We start from the raw sequence: 14,225 nt of genomic DNA, 5'->3' as shown, positions 1-14,225 counted from the left end.
GTATTATTGTGTGAAAGTGCGACAAATGTGATGATCGTGTGTGTACTGAGAGTAATAATTCTAATTGTTGTGCATGTTGATCCCGTGGCACTGATAGAACGAGCCAATGCATTGCTTGTTTGAAGAATAAATTTCTATTAAAGCTAATTAAATTTAAGTAAAATGACCACTAACACTTGTTATTACAGTACCAATACAGACCCGCTCGTGAACCGACGTGTGGCCAGAATAGGTTTCTTAATGGAGGCATTTGAATGCGCCGAGGGTGCATGTTCTTCCGGGTGTGCATCGGGCGGAGGGGTAGTAACTGTTGTCGCTTGTACACACTCAGTTTATTGTTGAATCTAGTTCCCCAACAGCTAAAAAATGAACCGTTGCCGCCGCCTACCCACTCATTCACTTGAAGAGACTCCAATGGCGATCCGAGGGGTGAGCCTGCTGGATATGGACTTCAGCAAGAAGTTGAATGTGATGTACACCAACGATCCAGACTCGATGAAGTCTGCCTCGCCGAGTTCAAGCATGACCTACAGGACGAGAAAGCACAAGGTCGCGGGACTAGACCTTGTCCCCATCCATTCATCTCCTGACAGGGACCAGCGGATCGCCGTCGCCCAGGTATGCGTGCGGGAAGAGGTTCTCGTCTACCACTGCTGTAGGGCAATCATAGGTTCTGGAGCATTCACCCGTTTCATCGGTAGTGCCGACTGCACCTTCGCTACGGTGGAGAGAAGGAAGAACATGACGATTCGGCCATCTGGTGCAACAAGCTTGTCGACATCCAGAAGCAATACAAGATCATCGGCAACTGGCAGGAGAAGGACTCCGTGGTTGACCTCACCGAGACCATCATCGACCCCTGCTACGCTAATATGAAAGAAGACGAGATACCAAGGACCTGAACACGTGGGAGGTACCTCTGAATCTAGCCTACAATAACCTACGCGGCAAAGGACGCATACGCATGCTATGACATGTACAGGAGGATCTTGGACATGAAGGCGTATCTGCTTCCCATAACCGACGAGTACACAGACAACCGCATCATCATGATCATGCGTGCCAGGAAGGTCTAGATGTTGTACTTTATCTGTTTAAGCACCTTTATCATCTAAGTGCTTCATGTATTAGCCTATGTGTCGTAATTATCTGTTTTTTCCAAAATATTTCTGCTAAGAACCCATTAACCTGTTTCCTTTTTAGGGCTATTTGCTTATGTATATGTAACTAGTTCACTCGGCTGTCGTGCTTTGAATCTCCTTCCTCCCAACATATCCCCCTTCTCAGGTGGACCCAGCAGGTCTCGTACACAGACATATGGGACCAATGACCTATCCATTTGTATTTCTTTATTTTGTTCAATCTTTCGTCCTCTTCCTATACAGCGGCTGGCCATCATAGCCTATGGCATTGGCCAGGCCATCCCTCTACTCCCACACATTATCTGGCGATGCCAGCTCCATCGGCCCACACTACACACGAACAAGTCAACCCTCGTACTCTCCTCCGCCCGCGTCTTCCCCCGCTTCGGTTCGTTCGGTCCGAGGTCTCGATGGTGTCCTCCGCCTTGATGCTCTCGCCGCGGCGTCACCGTCTGTTGTTCCCAACATGGTCAGCAAAACAAGAGGAATCAGGAGACAACTGTTCGTCGAGAGGCTGAGTCCCGGGCCCACTAGCTCCATGGCCTAGGTTTTGTTGTTTAACATGGGCAGCCCATGATATGTTTCAACTTTTTTTGGATCCAGCAGGTATCAAGCGGCCTCTGGGCCTCCCAGCCTAGCTTGTCTATAACATCAGCATCCGAAGTTATGTTTTTTTCAAGATGACACACAACTCAGTTCTATTTTTCTATAAGAATGCAAAACTGAACATATGTTTTCCCTTCTATAATCATGTGTGTGTCTATATATATATGGTGAGTCTATTATGATAACACCCTTAAGACTCTTATTCTAATAACAAAAACCACTTATTCTGATAGCACCTCGTAACCTCAGCCCACCCACCCACCCACGCACTTACCTCCACATCTCTTCCTCCCCCGTCCCCACGCTCCGCCTCCACCACCATTCTTCCCCCTAGCCAGCTCCCCGCACGCCAACCCCAGCGCGCTGCTGCCCATCCCCTCATCCCTCACCCCACGCCCCAGATTCGTCGCCTGGATGCGCGATAGGAGCAGTCACTAGCCCGGATGTGTCGCCGGGAGCCTACCACCCCGGCATCCTCCTCCGGTGAGTCGGCCACGGGATCCGGGCCTCCCCCGACCCGCCTCGCCATCTACCTCTCCCGCACTGGCCTGCACCACCTCCGTCCAGCTGCCGTCCCCCGGCACACGCGATGCCGCCACAGACCTTCGGATCTTGGCCGCCGCCCAGCCCACCGCACCACACCGGCACCTCCCCGGTCATCTACTTCCTCGCGGGCCGCGTGGCGGGTCGCTGGCTCTGGCCTGCACCACTCCTGCGTCCCTCGGGTGCCGCCCCTCCCGGATGGAGGTCTACCTGCACCGCACCTGGGACACAAAGGAGGCGGAGGCTCTAAGTCGCTAGCCTTCCCCACCTGCAGCACCTGGGGAGTAAGCAGCACGATATCTAGGAGAGCAGCGAGAGCACCGCCACTCCTCACCTCCCTCGCTTGATTCTTGCAGTTCGGCCGCGCACACCCATGCGGTTTTTCCCTGCTAGCACGCCCTTGTTGTCTTCCTACTGACGGCGAGCAGTGATATCGTTGACAGGTAGTTGTGGTCGTCGATGCAGTTCTCAGGCACATGATGCCGTGACGGCGTGCAGTTCCGACGAGTTAACCCACCTCCCCATCTCCCCTGCATCGGATACGACAAGCTCTATCACCACGCATCGGCGGGCAGATCCCCACCTACGCGCGTGCAGCCGGACTCTTTCCTCCACCGCAAATCTGACCCCCGCTGCCTCCCTTCTCATTCAGGTGACCTCCCCCTACCTCCCATGCAGGAAGACAGCGAGGGGTTCTTCTCCCCTACCTCTCTGCCGACCCCCTTTCCTCGTATTCCGGCGAGGTCCCAGCCACCAACTGCATGCAGTACGGAAGCGCCACGCCGTGCGCATCCCATCCCAGAATTTTTGTTGTTCAGAATAATTTCTAGTGCTTTCAGAAAAACTGATGAGTAGTGCAGTACAGTTCAGAAGCTTTCGTTTTGTACATTTTCCAGTGCATTGATGCAGTTCGTTGAGGGCGAGCCCTCGCAGTCTCCGGCATGTGTCGTGCAGTGCGGTGCACGCATTCGTGCAGTCTGGTGGCGGTGCCGATGTAAGAAGTGCGGTGAGCAGTTTGTCGCCAATCAACCCCCTCCTACTCCGTTCGAGCTCCTTGCCGTGAGCCGACCGTGGGCTCCTCAATGGCGCCAGAGTGGACGGATGATGGGTCCAGGTTGGCGATGGCTCCGGTTGCCCAGGGCGAGGGGGACCTCTCTACAGCTCACTGAACTTTGTTTTGCAGCTCACTGAAAGTTTGTTTGTAGCTCGCTTGCTCGTATAGTGCATGGGCAACGCCTCCGTGCATTTCAAGCAATCGCGTGCGTGCAGTACGGCGGAAACGCAAAGCATTTGCAATCTTGCTATGTTAATGCGTGCAGTTCATTGCATTATACAAAAAGTGTAGTTGGGTTGTATTTTGTGTGTGATTGTAATGTGGAGACACAAAAAGGACTATTTGTGTGGATTACTCAATCTTTTCTTTTTAAAAGCAGTGCGCTTGATCAGTTCATGCAGGTCGGTATCACCAGTATTTTTTTTTTGAAAAATGGAACAAAGATACAACAAAAAAGGTTGAAGTAGTTACTCGAATTTGTGTAGCAGCTCATCACCCCTATGTATGAAGTGCAATTTGTTTCGTGTGTCTCAAAAATCAGTAGACTACTTCAACACGTGCAGTGCGTTTGGTCCTCGGATGTGGTTCATTTTCAAGAGTGATGCTGTTCACTTGCACCTAACATGAAACTAAAAAATTTAACGAAACAATAAGGGAGTAATGCGGTTTACTTCGATATATGATGTGGTTCACTTGCCCTAGTCTTTGCGGTCCACTTTCATTCATAAAAAAATAAAAAAAAAGGACAACAAAAACTTGTATGAGAAAAATTACGTCCGACAAAAGAAATTATGCAGCTCGCTTGCCCGTCTGATGCAGTGCAGTTTTCATTCTGAAGCAGTGTGGTCGGCCGTACGATATTGTTCATCCCGTTAAGTGCGAAAACATTGTTACGGAAACGAAAAAAAGTAATGCGGTTTATTTCTTGAAAGTGTTGTGGTTCATTTACACCCGATGTGAAGTGCACTCTACTTTCTCGTCCTTAAAAAAATTACGTTTGAACAAAATAAACCATGCAGTTTCTCTACCCGTCTGATGCAGTGCGTTTTTTCGTCCGATGCAGTGTGGGTTTCAGTCGGATGAAGTACCCACGTCGATTTGGGTGTCGCGAAAAACAGAGTGTCTGCATTTTGGTAATTTGGAAACTGCTCTTAAACCGTAATGAACTAGAGAGAGTGTTCTACATGAAAAAGTTGCGTATCGTCGATATCTTTCCAATGGCGTATGATTTGAATTATTCCGACCAGTCGTTCATAAAAATTTCGCGAAAAACCAGCCGCTGCCTCTCGAAGTCAGCCGCACGATTTTCAAAATTAACTAAAAATTGTAAGGAATCTCAAAACCATTTCAACATATGAAAGGTGCACCTTGTCCGTAGCTTTCCAAAGGCGTATCATATGTCTTGTTTCGACAAACGGTTAGAAAACTGGAGCAAAACCAATACCGAAAATTTCAAAAATTTGAATAACAGAGTTCCGCGATTTAGTAAATTTGAAACTGCTCTTAAACCGTAATGAATTAGACAAAGATTTATATATGAAAAAGATGCGCCTCGATGATATCTATCCAACGGCGTATCATTTGCTTCGTTCCGACAAGCAGTTTAGAAAAAAACCGCGAAAAAATGCTCGCTGCCACTCGTCATCCGCTGCACTATTTTCAAAACTACTTTTCATGTCGTCAAAATGTTCAACATGTCGAAGTTGCGCCTAATCCATAGCTTTTCAATGATATATTACACGCCTCATTCCGATAAATGGTTAAAAAATTAGAGCGAAAATAGTACCGAAAAAATAACGCGTGCAGTTTTTTCCGACGAGAAGTTGACTAGTCTCTATTGCAATGCTCGTCGTCAAAATGATGCAGTGCGCTTCTGTTGAGCGTGCAGTGCCGAAGTGGTGTGCAATGCTCGTCTGTATATATATATATATATATATATATATATATATATATATATATATATATAATATATATATATATATATATAATATATATATATATATATATATATATATAGTAGCACTATTCTAATCCCAGGATTAGAATAGTTATTTGGATCACAGCAGCCCCTATATAGGGCCCGACAGGGCCCTCCCGAACTTCTGGACTGCCCCCGGCTCGACAAGATCCACTGGATCCCGAGGCCCCCCGACAGGATCCACCTAATCCCGATCCCGAGCCGCCCCAGCCCACCTCCTTCCCTCGATCCCCTGACCTTCACCCGTGGTCGCCGCCAATCTTCGCCGGATCCGCCCCTCCCCCCCGTCTACAGCTCCTGGCCGGCCGGATCCTTCACCTCCCCTTCTTCACCAGCTCCTGGCCGGCCGGGTCCGCTGCCTCCCCTCCGTCTCCAGCTCCTGGCCGGCGCGAGGGAGCCTGCGTCGCCTGGACGCGGCGAAGCCGCCATGGACTTCAGGAAGCCGCATCCTGTGGGGACCCCGACTCATAAGTCGTGATCACCGAATGCACGTGTACAGTGATCCCAGAGAACAATGCTCACTGAACACACAGAAGCTGAATAACAAGAGTCTTACATCCATACATACCGTATTACACAAGTAAGACCATTATGGTCGAGTCTTGAGTATAACATCGCAGCGGAAATCTTCGTCGATAACTTGGACCCATGCCATCTGCCTTAACCCTACAGGCATTCTGACTGGGAAGCGTCCTACCTCGCATGTTCGTCGCCGAAGTATTCTTCATCATATCCTGTTCTTTCAAGCCTGGCCAAGTAAATAGCCAGGGACAAGCCAGTGAGTACATTTGAATGTACTCGCAAGCAACCCATGTTTTGGTTCAAGATAAAACAATGCATGATATAGGTAAATTTTTGCAGAAAGGTAGTTTTTCTCATGCAAGTATGATCAACATTTATCAAGGGCATGAATGTGTCTGCAACAAGTATCAGGAGATTTCAGACATCATCATCGAGAAAGAGTTATAAACAACTCATGCTCAAGCTCATCGTGACTTCCTCATGAGTCGCATCATCAATATCACCAAACTGTGTTGTTTTTCAGAAACATATGGACGTAGCCCAAGAGCGGTTACCCAACTGTCCTTGACCGTGGACACGGCTATTCGAATAGTTTTACACTCTGCAGAGGTTGCACACTGTACCCACAAGATCCGGGGAACTTCCGTGTCTCCACGACCCGCGATACCTCAAGTACCCGGGGTAAGCACCCGATCACTCTCTTTCCCTAGACGACACTAACATGGAGTCCACTCGATTGGTAGTAACCCCCGTGCCTAACATTTCACATCATAAAGTTGTGGAGCCTCGCTCCCATATTCATCACATACCACAAGCACGGGGTACCAACGGTGTGTCCGGTGCCCTGTAAAGACAGTCATGGCTGCCCTACCTGGCACGACCCCGTCCCGAGAGAGAGCACCAACTCTCCCCCGTCACTAGTAATGCGGGCTAGCTAGTATCGACCTAGGTAATCAATAATGCCCTTCCCCATATAAGGGTAGAGTGGTTGCGCATGTAAGCTTGGAATAACGGTCGCAACTTCAACCAATCCGTTTTGAAAACAACACACACTTGCCTCGGTAAACCACTTCGTCATCAAGTGGCTACCCAACTCATCATCTCCCCCGGGCATAAGTGGCACCCGATGGGGTTTTCGAAAAGTCCTTTGAAAATACTTAGTCTCCTTTACCATGCATATTCCCGTCCCTTTTTGTGTAGCATTTACTTTAGCATCCTATCTACTCCCACCGGCATAACCCTCATAAGAAGGTAGGGTTATGCACAATGCAAGTATCAACGAGGAAGTACGGTGGCAAACCATCAAGTGGATACCACCTCATCATGATTCCGTTGCAACAACAATATGCTATATGACATGCATAAAAAGGTTTCATAGACATGGCCAAAGGGCTGCTTGCCTATTTTAACAAAGTCTTTGAGGTCTTCAAATATCTGTGGTCCAACTCCGAGCATTTCGTCTACTTCGTCCACTATCGTCGAAAGCAACCATAATAAAGAACACAACAAGGCAGGAAATAAAAGTGCTCTAAAAATATGAGTTGGACTTTTCTGGGATACCTCTGGTCATATGAGGGATGACCAAAGTGGTTTCATTAGGATTTAATCAATGGACATCTCTGAACATTTCAATATGATGGAATCAAGGGATTAATGGGTTTGCAAGAAGTGTACAGAAATATATTTTTGAAAAATGAGCAAAGGCACCCATTTAACAAAGGATGATTTTAGAAGCATCTAGGAATTGGTTTCACTGGATTTGGAGTTGAGATGATTTTCCTATGAATTTGCAAAGTTGGCTATATATAAAGAAATAGACCATTATTTGAGGTGATATAGAAAGTATTAGAAAAAATGTTCACAAACTAAGTTTTGAACCTATAGACATCTGGGATTTTGAATCATGGAATTTGGATCAAAAATGGGCTCTCTGTGATTTTCTAAAGTTCATCACAAAAATAGGAAAAATAGGTTTTGATAAATATTTGTGAAGAAAAGGTCTCTGTAAAAATGTGCATGTTGCACCACCAGGTAGATCATGATTTATAGAGTCACTAGAAATTTGAATCATCAAATTTGGACTCCATTTGAATTGTTTATGGATTTTTTGAAGTTGACTGGAAAAAGAATAAGGAAAAGGCTATACCACTTATTCTGCGCGCTGGGCGAGGGATAGCTGACGGGCCGGCCCAGCTGCGTAGCTGCGCAGGAGAAGAGGCCACGTCGAAGGCGCTCCAAGAGGAATGCGCCTCCACGCGGGGTGAGGCGGACTCCAGTCGACCCGCTTCCACTTAATCCGCGGGGCCGGCCGGGTGGGTCGCTGACCTGCGGGGCCCGCCTGTCGGGTTCATCCCCCTCCTCCCGCTCGAACAGAGCAGAGGTAGGGGTGACTCCCGCTGGCGATTGCCGGGGTTACAGGGCGTCCCTGGCGACGCTTTGCCCACCGGCGCACTCTGGAGGCGATGCCGCGCCCATCCATGGGTGGCACAACGGCCGAGGAGCTCAGGGTCGAGCACGGTGTTGGCCGCGGCAGAGGACGTCGGCGGCGGCGGTTACGGTGCTACGGCCACCGAGAGGGGTAGATGGAGTGTGGGGGCGCTTCGTGGGGGTGGTGGAGATGTAAGGAGGCCCCACGATGGAGAGGAAGAGGTCGGTGTGCGGTGGAGTTTGGCCGAGGCCGGCGGCGGCACTCCGGCCATTGCGGTGGAGGGAAGGCGAGAGAGGGAGAGGGGGCTGTCCCATGAGCATCCTGGGAGGGAGAGGAGATGACCAGAGGGTAGAGAGGGTCCGGGGAAGGCCAGATAAGGCGGGACCATGGCGCACCGTGAGCCGAGCTCGCGGGTGCCCGCGGAATCGGTCCTGGGGACCGTTGGGAGGGGCCAGGCTGGGTCAATGGCGCTTGTGGAGTCCGTCCAGGAGCGAGGGAGGTGAGAGGGGGAGCGGGGCGAGGTCAGAGGCGGGCCAGCCGCGTGGCCAGGGAGTGGCCGAGTCGGGAGGCGCTCTGTCCGCATGCGAGGAGAGCCGGAGAGGGTGAGAGAGGAAGGGTACGACAGCGAGCCGTGCACTGGACGTCGAGGTGACCTCAGGGGACACGAGGGGGAGGCCCTAGGTGGTTCGGTGGCTTGGGCAGAGAGCAGCTACAGTGCGTGGGAGCACTGTAGCGCACTCTGGAGCACGCCTTTGGCATGCCATGGCATAAAAAGGGGAAAGTGGGCGCGGCCACTTGTGTCCAGTAGTGCTAGGGAGTAGTAAAGAAAGGGGATAGGGCCTTGGATGCCCTGGACAGCCAGTAGGAGAGGAGAGAGGTTGAGGGAGAGAGGGGAATGGGCTGTCCAGAGAGAGAAAGTGAGGGTTTCACCCCCAAATAATTGATCTGAGATGCAACCATTGCTACTGGAGGTAGAAGAGGTCTAGGAGGGGCTGTGGTAAAAAGTGGAGGCCATGGAGAAGAGTGGAAGAGGTCAAAACAGGGGTTTTAGTAAAATGGCAGAAGGTGTTTGATGCTTGTTTGGTTAAGCAAATGAACTCCATTTGGCAGGAGACTCCACAGGGTGAAATTACACATATAATTACGGCCTTACACCCATTTTGAGCTTATTTGGGAAAAGTTTCCAATGCAACTTCTGTAAACCCTAGAAATTAGCAGAAATGGCTTTACCAAGATTTAGTCATGCAAATCAATTCTCCTTGATGCACCACTTGGTGTAGTGTCATCACTTGAGGTTATGAACATGCCCACAAAAGTTGCGATCAAAAGGAGAAAGTTTCCAATGTAGAGTTGTTCAAATTTCAAAATGGACATAAATGGTTTTGAGGGGATTTCATGGGGTTATGCTATTCTCCATGACATGGTACTTGGCAAGATCATCAAAAATGTCATATGTGACATTATAGAATTTTCTTGGAATTTTTGGAGAATATTTCCTTTGTAAATATTTCAAAAGCTTGAAATATCCAGAATGGGTTTTTGAGGGATTTGACCAATATTTTGAACATGACCATGTGTTGAAACTCTTATATATGGACAATATATGTCCACTGAGTTTCCCTGATTTTTGTCAAATATTTTTAAAATAATAAAATATTTTTTCCCTATTAAAGACCATTTCTGGCCTTAAGAAAAAGCTTTTAAATAAAATAGTAAAATAACCTTTCAAATTATATTTTTATGGTTTCTCGGTATCCTATATCTAATAGGAGTCAAATATATTTTTCAAAAGATTTTTACTGCCCTTAATTAAGTACTTGCAGTGCAAACCTCAATTCAAGGTTTTTTTTGGAAAACTAAATTTAGAAAATACTTTTTGGCCAAATTATTTTTGTAAGAAAATTCTATATTGTACTATACACATGGTATGATCATTGGGCAGAAGTTTTGGATCAAGAAGAAGGAGTATAAGAGTTGGAGGATTTATTTTATTTTTAGAGCACTTGCAAACAACAGACAAAATCCAATCAAGGCAAAGTCCAAAACACTCAAAAGTTTTTGTCAAACCACATTTTATCATGATTTATCATCTTAAGTGTAGTGGCATGAAAATCAGGGTGTGACACATCCTCGTCCCATCACCACCGCCCGAAGACTTACAGACCAGATGACGGGCCCGACGGCGAGCGGCGCGACCAACGGAGCAACTCCTCCGCAGAGGCGGCATCTGCTGCGCCCTCAAATTCAGCCGCAATAGTACCTGAACTTCCTCCCAATTTTGCCTTCTTCTTCAATCTTGCATTCTGTGACCTTCTTGCTTCGTGCAGATGAACTTCGCGCCCTCTGCAAGACATGGATTGCCATGGGATTCCTCTCATACCTCCACGACGAATTGTTCTCGGGGTGGCCTATCAGCTGCTGGAAAAAGGTTGGCCGAACTTATAGCCAGGGTATGGTTGAACTTCTTCCTTCCTTCGGTTTGTTATTTGCCTACAACCATGTGAAGTTCTGGTAGTGTATGAGCCTCAGTCCAGGCTACAAAAGCTTTTTTAAAATCTCCTACTTACAACCATGTGAAGTTCTGGTAGTGTATGAGCCTCAGTCCAGGCTACAAAAGCTTCTTTAAAATCTCCTGCTTACAACCATGTGAAGTTCTGGTAGTGTATGAGCCTCAGTCCAGGCTACAAGCACTATAAAATCTGCCTGCATTCACATTCACATTCACATTCAAAAAAATAAAAAGGAAAATAGAACATGCATGTGATATGACTTGAAGGTCAGGTTGGTATGCACTAGCAGTCCAACCATTCAAAAAACTCATGAAGGTTCAGGTTTCCTAACTGTAGATAGTATTTCCCCTTTGCAAGACAAGAAGTTCAGGTTGTGGAGAATGCTCAGTTCAGGTACAAAGGCATTGGCAGATGCTCACTTCAGTGCATAGTGTGATGTCTCTCACCACTTTTATATGAGAAGTTCAGGCTGTGAATAATTCTAAGTTCAGTTATGAAGGTATATGCAGATATAACTTGTGTGCTAACAGACATTTTTTCCTTTTATGTCAGCAAGACGAGAGAAGCATGAAGAATCTTAGAAGTTCCCAGCAACAAGTACACAATGCAAAGCCTGTACGCGTTGCACCACCCTCTCAATGGGTCACACCTCAAACGCACCAACAGCATTACCAACCTGCTCCAGACAAAAAATGGACGACACTCAAAACACAAGGATACTCCCGAGAAGCTGGGTCACAGCCCTATCCGCACAAGTTTGCGCCTCCACCTAATTGGGTGATGCCGGAAATCCCCCGCGGATTCTTTGTATCCACCAACAGACTCCCAAGCACGCCGATGGAGGAGGGGGTTAGCTCAAGTCCTGCGTGTAACTCTGGAGGTTATCCTGGTGTTCCTCATCAATGCCAAAGCGAAGCAACTAAACCGGATCCCAGGACAAATCCAATAGCAACACACACACGGAGGAGAGTGATATGCACACTACCACCGTTTGATCGTGCTACTGCTGCTACAAGTCAGAATTGTACGGGGCATAAGGTAGATGGATTGCTTCACAAAAAAAAGAGCAAACCAAGACCAGGATCACAATACCTCCACAACCACCTCAAGCAAAAAGGACGCAAACAAGAGAGAGGCCATCTTCAGCCCTCCTTCCTCCTCATGATCCACTACTGTATCCTGCTATGATTACTCCGCCATGCCCCATCCCAGAGGGACAACAGCCGACACCGGCGGAGTTGTGATCATACATGCACGTAAGTGAAACAAAAAATATTTATATACGCATCTTGTATTATCTGCAAATTTTCTGCTCCCTCCAGGATAACAAGTTCATAAACTGCATTTTAAGGTGCTGTTAGGATTTTTTTTCTTTTTCTGCAGATGCCAGATCTACCGGATTATCTAATACCAAGACTAAAGATGCAATTCAAAGATGTAGAGAAAGCAAGGGAATTTTATAACAGATACGCAAGACACGCTGGTTTTGGAATCAGGAAGACGGGTGGAAATGACAACCACAAGTATTTTGTTTGCGCCTTCCAAGGGATACACACATCTTCAGTTTCAGAGGCCAGCAGGAAGCGAAACAAAACATCGCAGAGGACGGGCTGCAATGCAAGAATGAGGGTGAAGGTGCAGGAGGATGGCACATGCGTGGCAGTGGACATTGAGTACAATCATAATCACCAGCTCATGCAAACTGATGACATGCTGGTGTTTTTGCACTCACACAAGAATTATGACCCCACTATTTTGGAGTACGTAAAGCTCCTGCAGTACCATGATGTCAAGCACACAACAATCATGTCCATGCTATCTGAAAATGAATATGGAAGCTACTTCCTAAGCATGACCGGACGAGACCTGCTAAACCAATAAGTACTCAAACACCAACATACTACAATGTAAAATAGCATCCTAGCTCATAATCCTTTGCTAGCAAAAAATAAACAAATGCATGTTTGCATGTGATTTGCAGGAAAGCCATGAATGCAAGGAAAGATGATTTGGATGATGTATTGAAACTTGTTTCATTCTTCAAAGGCATGAAGGCGATAAATGACGTGTTTTTCTATGACATCCAAGTGGACAAGGACAAGTCAATTAAAAACATTTTCTGGTCCAATGCAAGCTGCCGAGGAGCCTATCAAGACTTCGGTGATTGCATAACATTCGACACGACTTACAAGACCAACAGATTTCATATGCCTCTGGGAGTGTTTGTTGGAACAAACCATCACTTGCAGTCAAAGATATTTGCTGTTACCCTGATAAGAGACGAAGATGCAAAGTCATTCAAGTGGCTGTTCGATACATTTCTACGGTGCATGAACAACAAGCACCCAACTTGCATTCTAACAGGTGAGTTCAAATAAAAAACTCCTCAAGTTTCATCATCTTTTTAGTCTATGGGTCTGTATTGGGTATATTTGGTTTTATCTGAAAATAATATACAGCAAGTAGTTCAACCACTGTTAGCACATAAGTCCAACTAATAGTAGAAGAAAGCAAAATTATCTGTCACATGTTTAGAAAAAAAACTGGTCATGAATGTGAAGTTCAAGTACAGGAATCATAGAAGTTCAAGGACAGAAAGATGTAAAGAAAAAAACATGTAACATGTTCAGAAAATATATAGTTATTTATGTGAAGTTCAAGCACTGGTACCACAGAAGTTCAAGAACACTGCCGTAAGAAAAAAATACATGTGCCATTTTTAGATAGTCATATTGCTGCATGTGAAGTTCAAGTACTTGTACAACATAAGTTCACCATCAGTACAAAAAAAGAATGAAGTTTCATTTTTTTAATTCACGCAGACCAATGCCCATCGATGGCGAAAGCTATACCACAATCATTTCCAAACACCGTCCACAAGCTATGCCGTTGGCACATCTTGAAGAAGTACAGGAAATACCTCGCGTTGCTGTACAAAAAGTATAAAACATTCAAAGTGGAGTTCACAGCTATATTAAACTGGCCGCTCATGCCAACGGAGTTTGAAGATGCCTGGGCTAAACTCGCGCACAAGTACAACCTGGAGAACGACTAGATGATGATGCAGCTCTGGAGTGATAGGAAGATGTGGATTTCAACATATTACAAGAACATTTTCTGTGCTAGAATGACTTCCACACAATGAAGCGAGAGCATGAACCACGTGCTAAAGAAAGGGTTTGTCAAGGGGACCCATAACCTACACAAGTTTGCTAGGCGGGTCAATGCTTGCATACAAACTCAGATGCAGAAGGAGAACGAGCAAACAATGACCAACATGGTATGATGACAAGTACAAAACACCCCCATCATGTTCTGTTTTACCTTCAACATGTGCACTTTGAATTTTTTAAAAATGAAACCCATGACTCTGCTTCGACTAATATCTCACTTTTTGACATGTGCAGACCAATCCTGTGACAAAAACAACTTACGGCTACGA

The 14,225-nt window shown here is 46.7% G+C and overlaps 1 long non-coding RNA gene across 1 annotated transcript; it reads left to right on the top strand.

The window, feature by feature from the left end:
- Nucleotides 1-2,029: 2,029 nt before the first annotated feature.
- Nucleotides 2,030-3,736, top strand: LOC119308172. Its single transcript, XR_005149884.1, has 2 exons — nt 2,030-2,231; nt 3,188-3,736. It is a non-coding gene; the product is annotated as an uncharacterized LOC119308172 (long non-coding RNA).
- Nucleotides 3,737-14,225: the final 10,489 nt, after the last annotated feature.

Source organism: Triticum dicoccoides, chromosome 5B (genome assembly GCF_002162155.2).
Source record: "Triticum dicoccoides isolate Atlit2015 ecotype Zavitan chromosome 5B, WEW_v2.0, whole genome shotgun sequence".
NCBI classification, from domain to species: domain Eukaryota; kingdom Viridiplantae; phylum Streptophyta; class Magnoliopsida; order Poales; family Poaceae; genus Triticum; species Triticum dicoccoides.
The sequence above is the reverse complement of the archived record's forward strand: the minus strand, read 5'-3'. Positions and strand labels throughout refer to the sequence as shown.